The sequence below is a fragment of the Miniopterus schreibersii genome (genome assembly GCF_964146895.1).
Source record: "Miniopterus schreibersii genome assembly, chromosome: 12".
Taxonomy (NCBI): domain Eukaryota; kingdom Metazoa; phylum Chordata; class Mammalia; order Chiroptera; family Miniopteridae; genus Miniopterus; species Miniopterus schreibersii.
In genome coordinates, this window is record NC_138112.1 from 69,328,525 (window position 1) to 69,345,676 (window position 17,152).

The 17,152-nt window shown below is 45.6% G+C and overlaps 1 long non-coding RNA gene across 3 annotated transcripts; it reads left to right on the forward strand.

Annotated features, from left to right (window-relative positions):
* Positions 1-2,308: 2,308 nt before the first annotated feature.
* LOC308564835 lies at positions 2,309-15,319 on the forward strand. Of its 3 annotated transcripts, XR_013999992.1 has the most exons (3): positions 2,309-2,608; positions 3,060-3,174; positions 7,205-15,319. It is a non-coding gene; the product is annotated as an uncharacterized lncRNA (long non-coding RNA). The 3 variants fall into 3 exon arrangements; XR_013999993.1 differs by lacking the exons at positions 2,309-2,608; positions 3,060-3,174 and adding an exon at positions 5,884-6,144; XR_013999994.1 differs by lacking the exons at positions 2,309-2,608; positions 3,060-3,174 and adding an exon at positions 5,896-6,981.
* The last annotated feature ends 1,833 nt before the right edge of the window (positions 15,320-17,152 follow it).

Below are 17,152 nucleotides of genomic sequence, written 5' to 3' on the forward strand. Positions count from 1 at the left end.
CTGGGAGGGGACTCTCCCTCAGAGAGGTTGACACAGGCCTGTTTCTCCCACGTCTGGGCATGAGTGAGCCTGACGCTTTTCTCTGTCCCCACTTTCAGGCTCCAGCAGTGGCACCCCACCTCCCACCAACCAGCCTGCAAAATCTGCATTTCCACTGATTTTCAGAGGAGCAGGGGACACGTTAGCACACACGGCAGCATCCAGGAAAATACAGGCTGTGCTGAGACAGCGGGGAAGATAACTTGGGTGGTGATACCAGAGGACTGGATATGCTGTTCAAAAGGGCCCTTATAGAAGAGTGAGTCTCACCTGAAGAGTTGGGGTGTATATGCGAAGCAGGTGTGTTTTCCAGAGTAAAGAACGTGAATCTGGAAAGGGCCAGGGGTGCTGCAGAGACGGACGGGGGAGACCAGTATGGGACGCCCAGAGCACCTCAGGCAGATTTGCTATACCTGTTCTCTTCCTCTTGTCCCGTGGCCACCACCCACCCAGTCCAGGCCTCCATGACCTCTGGCCTGGGCTGCAAGAATGGGTTTCAGTGCCCTCCCCTCTGCTACCTCTCCCAGCTCAGCCATCTTGCCAAGAGCAGCCACACAATATTTCCCAAGGCCGGGGCCTCTCCCAGCTCAGGAGCCATCCTTTTGCCCCAAAGCAGAATTCAAACTCCCTCTCCAGGTAATTCAAGCCCTCTCAGGCCTCACTCTAGTCTTCTCTTCCTGCTTCCCCTACTTTCTAGTGGGTTCCCATCACTGACTGAGCTTTAAGGTCCACTCTACCTCAATGACTGGATGACTCTACTATGACCTTAGCCCCAGGAAGGATCCATAATGCTCCGGGCTTCTGTTTTTACCTGGCACATGTTGAGAAATTCACCACTAGCAAAGTTCCTGGAACTGGATGACCTCTGTCCCTTGCCCTATAAGACTTGTTTCTGCGGGATGTGGGCCACAGTTGTACTGAGGAAGGATGAACGAGTGCTGGGAGGTGTGAAGTGTTTAATGAGCTTCATGCTGGGTACACAATGCCTGCGTGATGCTAACACAAACATCAGCTGCCTGGGACCTCAAAGTGGGCGAACATCACAGGTGGGGACACCAGAATGTAAATATGACTCACTGGGAAGCCTCCCGTTCCTTTGGCTATTATGAAGGAAGGTCCACTCAGCAGGCCCGAGGGTGAGTGAGGATAGGCCCAGCATAGGTGAGGGCTGGACTCACTGCCTCCCCAAGTGAGTCACACAGAGGAATGACAGCAAGGCCTGAGCCTTCCCCTCGCTCCCCGCTCCCCCCTCCCCCCTGGAGGGTGAATGTTCATCTAGAGCTCCGTGAGCCCTAAGGTGGCCTTTGGGTTTTCTCCCCTGCCTTTGCGGGTCGCAGTCTGTCTAGAAGTTCTTCAGAGAGGGAAGCAGGTCCCCATTTCTTACAGTCACTCCATCCTGATGGGCAGTTGAATTTATGTCAAATCTAATGTGTGTTGTTCCTATGGAAACACGTCCAGTTGTGTCTAATCACCTCCTCCTTCCTCACTAGCGACACTCAGCACAATACTCCAGTACTTAACACAGCAAACTGCTGAAAACCTCACACTACCACTGAGCCTCCTGTGACAAGTGTCTCTGTAGGATGTCCCAGGAGGGGGAACCCTGGTGCTCTCACAGCCCCTGCCAGGCTGGCTTGTCCCTCACTCAGCCACGCTGCACCTACAGAACATCTACCATGGTGCTCTTTTCACTGTTCTCGGGTTTTTAACCTCAAGACATACTGTTCCAATTCATTCGGTTATCACTCAATAGACACGTTGAGCTTCGATAGCGAGCCAGGGATCGTAGGCCTCAGTCCTCATCTGTCTAAGGGGATAACAGCAGCATCTCCCTCACAGGGTGGTTGTGAGAACTGAAGTGATCATGACAGTGCTCTTTCAGTGTGACAGAAAAGCAAGCTGTGTGCTGGATTTACTGTCCTGCAGGCACAGCAGGGACAGTGGAGGGGCCAAGGAAAGCATGGTGACTCTGTTCTTGCTGGGGAGTCGAGTTCAGTGGAAAGTCCCTGCCGAAGACTGGAACAAGAGGCGTGACCACAGGGAGGGTGGGCAGCCTGGGAAGAAAGGTCTAGAAATGCTGGGTGGGGTGAAGCACTGAGAGGCCCCTCAGAATTCTTAGGCTGGGAGTGATGGGGCTAAAGCAGCTCCTCTGGAGAGCCGTGCTTTGCCCTTTGCTGTCACTCTGTCCTCCCACAGCTTAAGGTGCTCCACTCCACACCCACGCCTTCTGGAAAGATCCGCAAAACAGGCTGCAGGGCCCATAGCCAGAGGCATCATGAGGGGAATTAACCAAAGAAGGGAACTAGCAGCAGGGAGGCTCTGGGCTGCGGGTGGGGAACCGCTCTTTCAAGAGACCTTCCCCTTTGTCCCCAGCCCAGCAAGTGGACTCTATGACACACAATCCTTCCTCTGAGTCTTAGGGGAGGGTGCATGTAAAAAATGGATGCTCTTCTCAGAAAGAGAAGATGTTTCCCTCATTCTTCTGCCCAGTGTCTGCGCGGGAGAGACCAGGACTACCTCTTCCTGGCCACGTTTTGGAGGAAGACCAGGGTGACAAAGCCACTTCTAGGTTTCTTTTCTGTTTCATGTGGGGTTCTTTGCTGGAGGATACATTTGATTTTTTTCCTTCTTTCCAGATTCAGCTTTTAGAATGACTGCTTTAACATGTCAATGTTTGTGTTCATGGTTAGAGGTTATTTTATTTTTTTAAAACCAAGAGTAATATATTTTATTTAATTCAAATAGATTAAAAAACAGACTGTAAAAGAATTAGGGTCAGTAATTTACTATTATTTACATTAGCAATTTTTGGTCCTTAGTAGACACTGTGAGGAGATAAAGTAGATAAGTCCAAAGACCCCAGCCCCTCCCCAAGTGCAAGGAAAGAGGCAGACTGAGGGCTTGGATTTCCTCATTCCGTCCTCCCATGTTACTATGGCATACAGGTTATTTTTAAGGGTGGAATTTCTAACACTATACCTTTCAATCAAATTTAGGAATCCTTGACTTTTATCCCCTAGGGTAGAACAAGAAACAATATCAAGAATGATCTCTGGGCTCTTTCCAATCCAACAACAGGCCATAATGTCAGTGTTTCAGCCAGTGAGGCCAGCGAACCATTGACTTCTGGCATTGGTAAGTGAAGTGCAATCTCTTTAACTTATTTGCTATTAAAAGACAAAGCTTTCAGGTCATGGTAGATTATATATTCTAGAGGTCAGGTATTCCTTGGCTGCCAAAAGATAAGCTCTTGCTTTCTACATCACCCCCCAGGCGCCCTCTGTAGTGGGGGTTACTTCTCCCTCACTCCCTACTTCCTGCCGAAGATTCCGACCACCCCACCCTCCATCCCTCCCACCCCAAGTCTCTCTGTTCTTTCCCATAGCACTTGGTAATCTTCGTGACAGTAACAAAGATTGTATTACGATTGGTTTACACACCTGTCTCACTCACTAGCCTGTAAATTACTCAGGATTAAGGATGTCTCTCCTTTAGCCACTTCTAGTTCCTGTTGCTCTCTCTTCCGGGTAAGAGAGCTGTGAGCTGAGTCATCTCTGGGGTTTTTCCTACCGCAGGATCTGGCTGCTGTGCAAAGATGAGGGAGCTGACATTTTGAACAGTCATTGTTCCAGAAATCAGCTCCAGGAAGGTGGGTGGCAGGAGGGAGTTGAGAACTCCACAGTCCTAGTCTTTAGAAAACAAAGTTGCTTCTTGGGACTCTGGTTGCCTTTTGTTTGAGACATGCATTTCTGGAACAGTCTCTGGTAATGCAGGATTGGAAGACCCTGGAGTCCTGATTCTAAGTGTTTGCTACTTCAGTCCTTTTCAATGTCCCACTTCCCTGAAGCCACAACCAGGCAGGAGATTTAAAATCTTCTCTCTCTTTGTTTACAATTAGCATCATCACTTCTGTCATCTAATCTCCTCATTCTACTGAAGAAATTGCCACTGAGAAGTCATTTAGGTTAGTGCCCAAGGTCACATAAGTGTTCCTCAGTGGAGTGATTGCCAGAAACCAAGGATCTATTTTTAGCCCTGGGCTTTTTGAGGGTGGGGGATGGGGATCGGGAGACAACCAGCTAAAATGGATTTGCCCTTTTATTATGGGTATCTTTAGGCTCAAATGAACACTAGGTTTTCAGACTGAGTAGGATACTGAAGTACCAGTGGAGAGAGTGGCAGCCGTCAATTAGACGTTCTGAAGTTAAAAGGAACATGGATTCGGGCTATGGAAAAGTGCCTTGAAAAAATGCAGTTTTATGTTAAAGGGATTCCTCGCTCAGAGTTGAGAGAAGGCACATAATCAAATGTATTTTTAATCTCCTCACCAGAGAACGTGGTGATTTTACCCTGTTGTTTAAGTACATCTGCCAGAAAAGAAGAGGCTCACTATGTAAAGGAGAGGAGGTAGGAATCAGAATATTTTGGAAACTGTTTTGTAAAGCAAAAGCTAGGAGAGATGAAGGAAGTCAATGTTTGGGCCTAAGCAATAAAAACAGGAGTTAGCGTCCATAATCTTCTCTAAAATATTTTTCATTTACCAACCAGGAAAGAAAAATTAGAATTCTCTCTCTAGGCTTGGCAGGCCATCTCCGTAGCACGGTGCTGAGCTGCATTCAAACCCTCTATTTCTTTCCCCAAACCCAGGGAGAATTAACCAAATAATATGCAGCCATTTCCACAGTATAAGAAAAATGCTATAATCTGAAAAGAGAATGGGACTGACTAGTTTAGGGACATTGACACTTATTTGAAGCACTTCAGGGCTCTTAACATTCATCTCTTGGGCTCCAGAGTGGAAGAAAGATCATAGATTACAGAGGGGGCCCTAGGTCCTCCCGGAGGCCCACAGCAGTACTGGGGTAACGTGGATGCAGGGGGTGGGGGGCAGGGAGGCCCCATGAAGTGGAAATTCTGGTATTCAAGAACAGGTTCTGGCACTAATTAGCTGTGTCTGGTTTTAGGCAAATCACCAACTCCCCAGGCTCCCAAATCCCCATTTGTAAAATGAGGTGACCCAACTCAGTTTTCCTCCTTCCAGTGCTAAAATTCTATTAAAAAATTTCCAGGCCCAGAACAGACATCGAGACAGCATCTGAAGGGAACCATCTGCATCTCAGTAATATTCCACTCTGCCGGGGAGGGGAGGGGGGAGGAGAGAGAAGAAAGGGAAAGAAAGGTTGGGGAGAGCGGACAGCCTGCCCGGTCCCTTAGGGTGGCTGCCTGACGCCCCGCTTTATGGGTGGGGGTGCAGGGCTTAGCATGACGCAGCACCATAGGCTAGAGCGCCCCGCCAGCTCCCCCTCACTGTCACAACCACTGTCATTTACAGGAGCCAAAGGGGTTTTAAAAACTCCACTTTAGACAAGTCCTTTATTATTTAATTGCCATCCTAACCTATACCGTGTCGCTAAACCCCATCTTCCCTTCTAGGTATTTACCGCTTAAAGACACGCCATTTTATAGATTTTAAATTACTGGATGGCTTTGAGAGAGGAAGGAAAAGTAGGCCTGGGACGAAAGATGAAGAAGGGGGCAGAGGCCCCAGGAGGGGGCGGCCAGCCCACGGGACGGGGCGGCCAGAAGCCCCCGCCCGCAGCCCCGCGCCCCTCCCCCAACGCCCGGTCCTCCGAGGCGCCGGCACTGGGGGCGGGGCGCGCGTGCGCAGTAGCTCGCTGCGTCAACCGCCTCCGCTCCGGGAAGATGCTAGAACCAGCTGGAACCGGTTAGAACCGGTGACGCCCGGCCGGAAGCCAACGCCTCACAAAGGGAGGCGGCGGCTCACGGCCCGTGTATCCCTGCGCCGCGCCCTTCCCCCAGCCTTTGTCCCCCGCCGGGGTCCGGGGACGCGGCCCTCGTGGGCCTGTCGTGTGGGAGCGGCGGCCGGGCACCCGGGGTCCCGGAGACTAAACTGGGCGGGGCGGAGCCGCGGGGACGGCCTCGGCCCGGTTTAGCCTTCTCTGTGCTTGGCCACCTGTCTGGGAAGCGCCCTGTGTTGTCGTTCCCCGCGCCTCAGGCCTCGCTGGGGAGGCAGGGCTCTGCCGCCTGGGAACCAAGTCTGCAAGCTCCCTGTTCTGGTGCCTGACACGCCTTTCCTTTTGGGGGGTAAGATGCAGCCACTCAAACTGCAGGGAGAAAAGGCCTCGTGTTGGAGAAAAGCTGCAGCTTCCCTTCCAGGGCCAAGTCACAAAGCCTTGGGAATGTAGCAAAGCAGAGATGAGAGGGACTCTGAAGGCAGCTAGAAAAGCCGGCTCCCAGCAGCAATGGACGGCCGCTGCCTGCGCAAGGTCACGGTGTCTTTGCGGGCAAAACCCTCCGCTGTTTGGGATACTTTATAGAGGACGCTTAAGCTCAGTGTTGACAGCTGGTTTGGATCTTGATAATCTTAATGAGAAAAACTTAGAAACGGTCCACTTTTGGGAAGAACAAAGTTAACCCAGGCTTGGTTTTCAGTGTCGCAGCAGGCAACCAAAAGCACAGGGCGTCTAGCTGGCAGTAGTGGCAAAAACAGGACATTAAGCATGTAAAATAACCTGTGAGCCCCCAGACGCCTCAGGTTGCAGAAAGCGTCCGAGATGGATGCCGGCCCTGCTGCAGGAGACGACAGTATGTTGTGGCTACTTAAAGACATTTTCTTTTAGTGGATTTCCCCATTTAGTAGAATTTCCCATTTAGTAGAATTCTTAAGCAGGTAACCCAGACTACTTGGACTTCTCAAATAAAAGGGCAATCAAAAGGTAGTACAACCCCGGAACACCTCGCAGGACTTCAGCAGTTTGGGGGGAAAAACCCTCAAGACTGCGGCAGCTAAAATGGCTGCGGTCTATACTAGTCCGGCTGATGCTGTTACAAAAGGAAAATTGAGGCCGTCAGCAAACCCATATTAACCTTCCTTCAAAGAGCACTAAAGGTTACCTGCTGTACTGCGAAAAATCATGAAAGGTATTTTGAGATCTACTAAAAACGCCCCAAGCAATGGCTCTTGAGTTTTTGTGAGCTATTTGATGGTCTATTTAATTGTGATTTTCATTGTTTTTACCTACATTTTCAGCTCAAACCTACTTGCTAATGGGTCTTTTCTGGACACACGGTTTGTAATCACTTTGCGTAAACAGGAAAAATCTAGAAAGGGGTGCAAACCGATTCTATTTTTAACCTTTCCTAGGGACTATTTTTGCTTCCCCTCACAAAGACGGCGGAGGGTTACTGAATATCAACGGCATGAGTTGCTCGCCCATAAATACGCCTCTCCGGGCTCTGCGGCAGGCATTCAGGCAGCGAGCGCAGAGGTGGCTGTTGAGGCGAGAGGCACTGCTTGAGGAGACCAGATAAGTTTTTCTTTTAAAAAGAATATTCTTTAGGAAACTTAAATAGCGAAAATACTTAGAGCTATTGCTTAGTATTAAAATTTTAATCTTTATAACGAATATCTTATTTAAGGGAAAACATGAAGACGTAAAAAGTAGTTTCAGAAAGGAAGAGAGAAGAAAAATATTTCTAGAACATGGAGATAAGAGATGAAACTTAATGAAGTAAAATAATTTTCAAAGAAATGGCTAATAGGACTTCCAAGTCCGAATTCAAAAAAGCCTTAAATAAATTGAAAGGCAAACTTTAAAATACCATTAGTATGTAGGTGACATAAATAGAACATAATCGTCATTTTTAAAAAGTAGGAGATTAAAATATTTTAAATGCTGTCTTTTAAAAAGGTTAAGTTGAAGGTGGTGTAAGAGAGACCTTCAGCTACATGGCGCAGGAAAGATTGCGTCATTTGAGGCCTAATTGCTCTTACGGCATTAAGAAATCGTAGGATTAAATTTTGGAGAAAGATTAGAAATTTGAAGTGGAAAACTTTGAAGACAGAAGTGTACAGGAAGGTGAAGAAAAAGACTTAGAGAAGATAGGAAAATAGAAGATACGACGTGCATTTTAGAAGACAGAAAAACTAAATTCCAAAAGGTAGAAAGCAGAAGAGAGTATTGAGACAAACTAGAAAACCAAAGCAACTAAGGGCACAGATGCACATTTAGTAGAAAACTAGAAGATAGAAAATGAAGATTCAAATTAATTAGAAAAGGAGAAGATAGGAAACGAGAAGATACAAGTTAGAGAAGTAGAAGATAGAAAAATAGAAGATAGAAAACGAGAAGATAACAAGTTTATTAGAAAAGGAGAAGATAGGAAACGAGAAGATACAGATTAGAAAAATAGAAGATAGGAAACGAGAAGATACAAGTTAATTAGAAAAGTAGAAGATAGAAAAATAGAAGATAGGAAACGAGAAGATAACAAGTTTATTAGAAAAGGAGAAGATAGGAAATGAGAAGATACAGATTTATTAGAAAAATAGAAGATAGGAAACGAGAAGATACAAGTTAGAGAAGTAGAAGATAGAAAAATAGAAGATAGAAAACGAGAAGATAAGTTTATTAGAAAAGGAGAAGATAGGAAACGAGAAGATACAAGTTAATTAGAAAAGTAGAAGATAGAAAAATAGAAGATAGGAAACGAGAAGATAACAAGTTTATTAGAAAAGGAGAAGATAGGAAACGAGAAGATACAGATTTACTAGAAAAATAGAAGATAGGAAACGAGAAGATACAAGTTAATTAGAAAAGTAGAAGATAGAAAAATAGAAGATAGGAAACGAGAAGATACAAGTTTATTAGAAAAGGAGAAGATAGAAGATACAGATTTGTTAGAAAAATAGAAGATAGAAACCGAGAAGATAAAAGGTTTGAAAATACTGTCAAGGAAAAGAGTTTCAGCTAGAAGATTAGTACAGAAACAAAACTAAGGAGGAAATTAAATTTTTAATAATTTATAATTTAATAATTTATAATGAGCCCATGGGTTTAATTTCTGGTGGTGTAGAAGTTAGATTTGAGAAGACGAGGATGTTTAAACTGCTGTAGACCAGGACTAATTTAGAAGAATATCCGGAAGAAGCTAGGAGGGAAGTCGGTTAAAAAATTACAGCAAAAGCTACTGAAAGGACTGAAGTAATTTAAAAACTTACGGTAGGATATTTTTGGAAGAGTTAACAATTTGAAAGGCCTAAATACACTAGCTTAGTTCTTTGGAAAATTTAAAGGACTTTCATAATTGAAGTAACTCGAGATCAAGAATAATCGCCAGCTTAACGTGTTGGCTTTGGACTGAGCTCAGATGATTTCAATCCTGAGGACTAGCGTTAATTGTCAGCTGACCAGGCGCCACGCAGAAGTGGATTCAGTGAAGCTAGGAAGACAGGAGCGACAGACAGGATTCCGGGAGCCAGTGTGGTGAAGCTAGGACTGAGCAGCCAGCAGCGGTTCGCGAAGATAGGGAAGAGTCCGGGAGCCAGTGCGATGTGGTGAAGGAAGCTAGCAAGAAGCAAGGAGCCCTAACGCTTTGGAGGTGCAGCTAGGAGAGGATTCCGGGAAGGAGGAGCCAGTGCGGTGTGCTGACGCCGGCGTGCGACTTGGCGACCACGCGGAGGCGGCGAGCAGGCGGTGTGGAGGCTAGCTAGGCGCCTAGAGCAGCGAGCGCCCGGGGCGAGGCGAGGCGAGGCGAGGCCAGGCCGCGCGGGCAGCCGGCGGTGGCGCAAGTCCGGGCGGTCGGCCGGGTCCTGGTGTTTGGTAACTTGAGTATGGTAACCTCTACTAACGGTAATGGGGGAGTCGTGGACGTAAGCAGCAAGGGCTTGGTTACGGAATGTAGGCCGATTTCCGGGTGTTGTAGGTTTCTCTTTTTCAGGCTTATTTTCTCATCTTGTCTGAAGCTTTTGAGGGCAGACTTCCAAGGCCCGAGGAATGGTAGATGGCAAGTTTTATGGTTTTTGTCTTTAACAACCAATTTGAGGGAAATAAATGAATTTGAGACAAAATTAAGGCAAGTTTTGTAAGCTTTTATTTTTAGCTTGGGGTAATGAAGCATTTTAGTTTTGTGAATAGATGTGAATGTCAAGTTTGGGCGTGTAATGGGGGGAAGTTTTTGTGGGGGTGGGGGGCAAAATATGTTTTGAGTTCTTTTCCCCTTAGGTCTGTCTAGAATCTCAAAGGCAAATGACTCAAGGTAACAGAAAAAAAGAAAATCCAGTATCAGGATAATCAGAACACCACAGGTTTACAGTTTCTAGAAACTAGAGCACGAGCAGTTCTCACTTTGAGGTCTGTGGCGGAGCTGTGCGTTGAAGAAATGGCTGGTAGTTATTCTTTTTTCCACCCCTTAATCAGATTTTAAAAGTGTGTAAACTCCTTAACTTTATTTGAAGTATTTTGGGGTGGTCTTAACGGAAGAGGGTGGGGGAGCAAAATGTTTTTTCTAAGATTTTCCACAGATGCTATAGTACTATTGACAAGCTGGGTTAGAGAAGGATTGTGCCCATTGCTGTTGGCAACAACGCCTTTAGGGACTGGAGCTGCTTTTCCCTTGGAAGAGTGTTGCCAGTTGAAGCTGAAAGGTACAGCGCAGTGCAGCTTTGGTTCACATTCAGTCCTCTCACGTGGACTTAAGAAGATCTTGACTAGGCCAAATGTTGAAGTTAAGTTTTCAAATCATGTGACTTTGAAACTGTCTTTATTAAAGGGGAGGGGCAAATTTTGGCAATTAGTCTTTGGCAACGGCTTGTTATGGTTGGGGTTGGGAGGGGGGTTGGGTTTAGGTAATTGTTTAGTTTATGATTTCAGATAACTCATGCCAGAGAACTTAAATACTTAGGATGGAAAAACTAAGAAATCTCAACTTCCAAGTTGGCAAGTAACTCCCAATCCTCAAGTTTTTGTTTTCCCTCAATTTTTGAATTGAGCAGCTGGGAAGTTTCTTGAAGATCCACTGGATTCAAAGTGTAGGGCCTGGGGAAGGAAAGTGTTGGACGGGGTTGGTCTAGCCCACTGGCTGACATACATAATATCTTGGGGATTTTTTAAACAGTAAAGTTTGGATATTGGCAGTGTGTGGTTCTCATTTGGAATTTTTTTCAGGTGGTTTAATAAAACTTAATACTACTATAGGAGCTTCAGAGCAGAGGAAGTGGCTTAATCCTGAAGGGATTTCTTCTGATGGTAGCTTTTTATATTATCAAGTAAGATTCTATTTTCAATTGTACATAAGCAAGTTTTTTTTTAGTGTAGGAAAAATGTTTTTCCTTTGACTGCAAAACAAGATGTTAAGGTATGCTTTAAAATTATTAATTGTGTATTTCATGTTTGCATCTTAAGTATTTGTAAATCATAACTAATAAAAAAAAGGGTGGGCTTTTGTTGATGAGGGAGGGGAAACCTTTTTTTTCTGTAGACTTTTTTCAGATAACATCTTCTGAGTCATAACCAGCCTGGCAATAATGATGGCCTAGATGGAGAGGGAACAACTCCTTGGTGAATGATAAGTAAAAGGCAGAAAAGATTATATTTCATACCTCCATTGGGGAAAGGCATAACCCTGAGATCCTAACTACTGATGAAAATATTGTCTGCATATGCCAAAAAAAGCAAATGAAAGCTACCAATTTAAAGTTAATGGAATCTACCATTTTAAAGTTACGGCTTATCAAGCTATACCCACAAAAGTAACGAATTGATGAGAAATTAAAATAATGAATCGATGAGCAATACAATGAAGATCAAATGTCCATCTCAAAATACTGCTTTTACAAAAGCAGGCTATAAGTGAAATGAAATGAAAATGATAATACTACATTAACCCCGGAATAAACGAAGCTGAAATAATTCAGAGGAGTTGGGATCAAGTGGATTCAGAGGAGAGGAGGCTGTGCTGTTTGCCAATCTTTCGTTTGCCTCAGACAGGTTTCTCTTCGTTATCAGAAGAGTTGCTTCATTTCATCTGGGAGCAGAAAACAGCAGGCAGCTGTTAACAGATAAGTTTAACTTGCATCTGCAATATTGCATGTTAGGGATAAGTGCTTATTTTTATTAAGAGCTGTGGAGGTCTTAAGTATTACATGGCCACCTTCCTGATCCCTTCCTTGGGGATTCCAGGATTGTGAGGAATTTTCCCATCCAGCCTTTTTAAGATTAGGGCTTTGCCTGTGGGCTTCCATGATGGGCTAGCACCTCACTCAGAGGCAAGTTAATTCCTCAGAAGCCTCTCCAGGTTAGTGCTTAATGATAAAACAACTTTGATCAAAATAAAAGTTTTGTTTAGCATTGAATCTCTGAAAAACTCCATGAAAGGATAGGATAAGGGGTGCTGTTAACAAGAATCACATGTTAATCTTGCTAAAATTTAAATGTTATGTTGTGATTGTATATTGTGCAGAAAACTTAAATCGTTCAAAATAAAACATTTTTAATAGAGAATGTATGATTTTAGGAAGCAGCTGTCTCCTTATTTAAATAAAGTACTGTTTGTTTGTAGTTAGTGTTTGGGCAATCTTGGGGGGGATTCTTCTCTAATCTTTCAGAAACTTGGTCTGCGAACACTTTAACGGACAAGATCAGGAATTGAGCGGAAGAAGGAATTTAACTCTTAAGGCAGGAAAGACACATTTTATTCTTCATAAATTGATGATCATTTGATGAGCACTTAATAATTCCAGGCACATGACAATAGAGGCCCTCTAAATAAGGAATAAAATACCTCTTAGGACAGGTGGGAGATAATGATCAGAATAACAGGTAACTGCACCTACACTGTTTCCAGAAAGTTCAGGGGTCTGTAAACTAGAGCAATAAAATACTATCCACACTCCCAAAGTTTGCATGTTAACTTTAAATGCTTATGACCATCGCATCGAGTGTTAGCCAATGTTTACACTATTGGCCTTTTATATAGACGGGGGGGAATGTGGGTTTTTAAAGAATTTTCCTTTGCAGAGGCTTCATTTCATCTCTCATGAAGCTGTTCAGGACTTTGACTTGCATTTAAGCGCTTGGCTCTGCCTTCTGTTCTCCTAGTGAGTGTGTGAGACCTTGCAGTGAGTTATCAGCATACTCAAGTAAAATTTCCCCCCTGATTTTCAAGGGAAGGGAGGAGGGGGTGGGGCTTACTTGTCTTAGCTTTTTTTTTACAGACTACACAGAATGCAGTTGTCTTGACCTCAGGTCTGTCTGTTATGTTGGCAAGTAATAACGCAGTACTGTTCCTATCCGCTGCTATTAGAATGCATTGTGAGACGACTGGAGTATGATTAAAAGTTGTGTTTTCCCCAATGCTTGGAGTAGTGATTGTTGAAGGAAAATCCAGCTGAATGATAAAAGCTGAGTGTTGAGAGGAAATTTCTGCAGCTTTAAGCATTCGTGTTTGTGATTGAAGCCAAGTACCTTTTGCTGTGCTTTCGGTAAAATGCTTTTTGTTCTTTTCTGGTAGGGGGGTGGGGAGGGCACTGAAGCCTTTAGTCTTTTCCAGATGCAACTTAAAATCAGTGGCAAGAAATAAATCCCAAACAAGCAACAGTCTTGAAGAAATTTAACTGGCAAGTGGAAATGTTTAACACAGTTCAGTGGTCTTAGTGCATTGTCTTTGTGTGGGTTTCTCTCTCCCCTCCCTTGGTCTTAATTCTTATACGCAGGAACATTCAAAACAGCAGACGTATGCGAAGGGCCAGAGAAGCCAGACCCAGTAAGGAAAAATAGCTTATTTACTTTAAACAAACAAATATTCCATATTCTGTGTGGGGATTGGGAACCACTAGTTCTTTCAGATGGTATTCTTCAGACTATAGAAGGAGCTTCCAGTTGAATTCACCAGTGGACAAAATGAGGACAACAGGTGAACAAGCTTTTTCTGTTTACATACCAAGTCTCAGAGCATTACGGGTAACTTAGTGGTAAAGAGACCAGCTTTATGCTGGAGTAAACAGCATGTGAGCACATTGGCCTGGGGTGGAGGGGTGAGGTGGGCGCTAAGCCTTTTCTTTAAGATTTTTCAGGTATACCTCACTAAAGGCACCGAAGGCTTAAAGTAGGACAACCCTGGAGCCTTCCTGTGGCAAGAGAGACAACAAAGCGCTATTATGCTAAGGTCACAAATGGTGTGGGCCTCATAACCCCATCTGTCAGAAATGAGGACTTGCCTTAACACACTTGGCAGACAAGCATTGACCCTTTTTCCTTGGGAGTGAAAAGTGTCCAAAGGAATGCTTGAGTATCTTGTAAACCCCAGGCTTGTCCTAACATTGAATTAAGCTGTTTTTATAGCAGCTCTTAAAGCCTAAACTTCAAGTGATGCTTGAAGGGGAGGGAAAGGGGGGAAAGCGGGCAACCACTTTTCCCTAGCTTTTCCAGAAGCCTGTTAAAAAGCAAGGTCTCCCCTCAAGTGACTTCTCTGCCACATCGCTACTCCCTGCCTTTGGCCTAGCGCAGACCCTTCACCCCTCACCTCGATGCTGCCAGTAGCTTGGATCCTTGTGGGCATGGTCCATATCGGTTTCAAGGTAACAGTGGTGCTGAGGTCTTCTGGTGGGTTGCACTACTAGAAAGGCCATTAATTTGCCTGCAAATGGTTGTTACTAAAACCACACTGAGCTCTAAGATGTTTGAAATATTCAGCACTATTACCAGTGATTAAAACAGACTTATACCAGTAATGCAGAATAACATTTAAGACTGCAATGTTGGGTGGGAAGGTGTAACTTAAGCTGAAGGTAGGCATGTTAGTGGTTGAAAGGGCTGTGGGGTGGGATTGCACAATTCTCTGCTAAGACTTTTTCAGGTGAACATAGCAGACTTGGCCAAGCTAGCATCTTAGCTGAAGCAGATTCTCCAGTGCTCTTCAGTAGGGATTGTAAAGGTTTTTCTTTTCCTGAGAAAACAAAAGATTGTTTTCTCAGGTTTTGCTTTTTGGCCTTTTCATAGCTTTTTAAAAAAAAAGCAAAAGATGCTGGTGGTTGGCACTCCTGGTTTCCAGGACAGGGTTCAAGTCCCTGTGGCGTCTTTGCTTGAATAACCTCTGCCTTCAAGACTCTCCATTTTTCTCTTCAGGGACTGCTGGGCTCTGGAGTCGGGAGTAAAATAAAGTAGCTTTTGAATTTGTCAGAAGCCTGAATCTTTGCATTTACAGGGAGACACAATGTAACTGCCTTGTCTTTGATTTTCAGGTATTTCCGATGCATCTCATGTTTGAGAAGCCTCACAATTAGCCTCTTTAAATGATTTTTTTAATTGACTTTTTAGAGAAGGAGAGAGAGAGATGGAGTCCACAACCTGGGCCTGTGCCCTGACCTGGGAATCGAACCAACAACCTTTTGGTGCACAGGACGAAGCCTAACCAACTGAGCCATGCCAGCAAGGGCTAAAAACTTAAGATTTCATACTAATAAAAATTTAAAAGCTCTTCATTGGTGTGATCCTTTTGTGTATGAACCCAAGTTTCTGTCCCTGAGTACATGGGAGAACTGGGTGTTCTGTGGGGGTTCCGCCTTGTTCCTGTCTACCTCGTGGTCTAATAAGCAGCACCCAACACCTCACGGTGATAAAGCACAATCTTAAAGTGTAGGAGGGATGTGGGGTGGGTGAGTGGCCCGATAAAATTCCAGAAACTGATGGGAACTTGAAGCAGCCTATTTCCTTCTGTTCAGTTGGCTGTGAGCTGGGTGGGGTGGAGAGAAATGCCTGGAGGAGAGGAAGAGAGGGTTTCCATTGCTTCCATGAAAGACCCTTGTGACTTTAGAGGCACTTGAGCCAATAAGGAGCCATCTGATGTTCCCTCTTTAAGTCATGGGTGACTCGTGTGGTCATGTCCTTGTATCAGTTGTCAGCTCCCAAAAGAACTGGTTATGTGTCCCTTGTTCTGTGGAATGGCCTGGGTAGCAGGTAGTATTTCCTCTGTTGCAAGGGAGGCAAGAGGCCAGGTTCCACTGGCCTCTTAAGTACCTCAAGTGTCTGCTGCTACTCAGACCCTGTTCTCAGCAGGTGGGAGAGTCTCAATCCAATAAACCCAGCCAGGCCTAGGAGACTGGGGGACCCAGGTCCAAAATGCAGCACAGGGATCCTATGGCTCCGCCCAGGGGAGGGGCCTCAGTAAGCTGCTGCTTTTCCTACACCCCTGAACTCAAGAAGGGTTACTTGTGTTGCAAATGGGTGCAGGCTCTGATCGGGTCCTTCTGCCAAAGCAGCAGAGCTGGGATTTGAACCCTAGTCAGTCTCTAACACTTCAGCTCTTGCTGTTTTCTCCAGTACAGGTGAAGCAATCATCTAGACAGGTCAGCGGACAAATGACCAACCTACCTAGCCTGTGCCGACCCTGGGCAGAGGGGCTTTCTCTTCCCTTGAAGTGGTCTAGTGGGGGCTGGGGCTAGGGAGAAGCTGAACTAGATGCCATGGTCCCCCTTGATGCTGACTCTCAGCGACTTACTGGAGCCTCTTATGGAGGAAGATCTCAGGCCCCCAGTGTTTTTCCAGAGCTGGAAGACTCCCTGAAGCACTAAGACTTATTAGGAGCAAAGAACTAAGAGAAGAGGGGCTAGGGGTTTGCCAGGGGCTACTTGGTTTCTTGTGTTGCACAGGCTCCAAGTTGGCTGGGATTGGAAATGTAAAGGCCAGACATAGTTAGGGACAGGAAGGGGCAGAAAAGTAGGCCAGAAGCCACTTTCTGCCCTCTGAGCACAAGAAGAGTGGAGGAGGCCTACATAACATTTCCCCAAAGGTTATACCTAAGTCAAGGGTATACAGGTCTTGACAACGTACCCCCCAACCAGATACGTCTTTTATACACCCATGTCCTTGGATTTCATCATCCTGGCAATCCCAGGGGTGCAGGGGCTAAAAATCTGAATTCAAGCGGTAGGTCCACCGTATTGCAGCCTCCAGAGCTTCCCCTGGAGTCCTCAGGCCCAGGGCTAGTTGGTATGGACTTGGACAGCAGATTTCTGAGTTCAGTAAAGGGGTGAGAGTAGGAGAGAGAGGGCAAGGGGGTAGGGGTCCGACAGGGTGTGGGGGAAATTGAGATGTGGGAGTGTCTACCTGGGAGGGGCTGGTTCGGAAGCCCAGAATATCTAGGAAGTATGGGTCAGATCCTAGCTCCGGGCTCTGACAGGCTGGCACACTGGCAGCGTCACCTGCCCTCTCCAGGCCTGAGTTTCCTCCGGGTGGAATGGGAACAAGGGCCGCCCTGCCCACGCCCGTAAGGGAGGGGAGCCAGGCCCGGCTGATGGGACCGGGTATGCGTGGGC